The 1,828-nt window shown below is 43.5% G+C and overlaps 1 pseudogene; it reads right to left on the reverse strand.

Moving 5' to 3' along the window:
- Positions 1-58: 58 nt before the first annotated feature.
- On the reverse strand, positions 59-1,825 carry LOC116548412 (annotated as a pseudogene).
- Between the last annotated feature and the right edge of the window lie 3 nt (positions 1,826-1,828).

The following is a 1,828-nucleotide window of genomic DNA, read 5'->3' on the forward strand; positions in this document are numbered from 1 at the left end:
TATTCTACCATGGAGTTGGTGTGGCTGAAGCAGTCTTCAGGGACTAGGAGATGCCCCTTCAACTGGGTGAAAAGGCAGATGGCATCAGCGAATAGGTTTTAGTGTTGTCTGAACGTTTTAAGATAAAGTGGGGATCACTATCACTTTGTACTTGAGGTTGCATGGTCTGTTAACTCCCTAAGTTTGGTGATGACCAAGCCTTACTGTTTGTTGTTGAGTTGTTCTGCTTGATTTGGGGAATAGGTTTCTTCTCCACTGCCCTTATGTGCAAGAACATCTGTCACCACAGCACACTTCTTACGAGAACGGGTAATAGGCTGACAAACACATTGTTTTTGTGGCGCGCTGTCAGTTCAATGGCCCCAGATTTGATCTTAGCTTCCATTCATTTCTTGGAGCCAAACTCATGTGTGTCTGAAAGTTGATAAAGAGGTAGCACATGGAGCTGCTGCTCTTGTGGAATAACACCTAAAGATCAGTTATCTCCTCGAGTTAAAGTACAAACCACCATGCTTCCAGTAATCGTGTTGTGAATGTCCCTGTGCGGATGGGCACAGAAGTCCAGGCAAGTGGTGACCCCAGAGAAGGGATGACCTTCCTTGCTGCCAAGCCGACATTCTCTGGCAACATTTTCATATTCCACATGATTCTGAAATTCAGGTAAGCTACCACAGCATCCTGCTTATAAATTGGAGCTAACCATGTAGCCAACCTGTAAGTTTGGTAGAAGTCCAAGCCCCAGAAGATTTAGAATTGTTCCAAGTTCTCCCTTAAACACACAAAAGAAACCCTTGAAGATAACTTATAGCCATCCAAGTACATTCTCCATGAACAACCAAAAGAGAATGAAGCTCTCTGGATCATATTCCTTGATATGTACAGGTACGATTTTCATTGAGGGTACATCTTCAGTCAGTAGAATGCCCATTGTATGCCTTGAGACTCTCTGAGCTCTGTATAGCAGTCAGCCATTGGAAATGGAATGCCATCCCATATCATGAGTACAACCATCATAGCAGTTGGACAGTGGTGGCCTGTATGCTGCTGGACCAGACAAAGAATTCTTAATCACTGCTTCTTAAAACTCAGCAATTAGACACCCATGACAGCTTGTCCCTTCTTTTACCAGTGTAAACTGTTTCTATCCATACTGTTTCCTTTTTGACCATACCTAATCTCCGTGACTTCTCTGACAGCAGAAACATGTGGTCCTGCCCCAAGGTATATATACTACGGGCCTTTGTCTTGATAGAGTAATACCAAAAGACAGCTGCAGGTGGGCGGTTCAGAATACTTAGATACAGACACTAGGCTTTTCTAGTGTTAGTAAAGTTTGAGTTAATGGCTGAAATTTTTCTGTGCATTGCCCACTGGACAACTCTGATGTTCCAACACTGAACAGACTTCCTCTTCACTTTTGGTAGAAACCAATGTAATTCCACCTGAACACACTCCATTTACATTCCTGAGAGTTAGTGCTGACTCCAGTAAGGGTGTTGGATGAGAGATACCAGGCAATGTTGGCAATTGCTGATGCATGAGTTGCTCCTTCACCTGCTGAAACAGTATTTGGTCATTGCCAGGCATCACGTTAGCACACTGGCTAGGTGCAGAGGGGGGGCTGGGTCAAAGGACGGGCTTTCTGGTTAGCATTCACCATTAATTGCATCTCAGAATTAGAAGCTTTATCAGTGAATGCCTTCCTGTTGGATTCTGTTTTAAGATATAAGCTGAGTGAATCCAAGGGTTCACCATTCATCTTTTCCCCTGCTGGTTTAGGATATCTCTAATTTTATTTGACTAGAGGGAATACTGTTTTGGGTTGTAT

Source organism: Sapajus apella, unplaced genomic scaffold, assembly GCF_009761245.1.
Source record: "Sapajus apella isolate SASKATOON/1434 unplaced genomic scaffold, GSC_monkey_1.0 scaffold11544, whole genome shotgun sequence".
In the NCBI taxonomy this organism is placed as follows: Eukaryota; Metazoa; Chordata; class Mammalia; order Primates; family Cebidae; genus Sapajus; species Sapajus apella.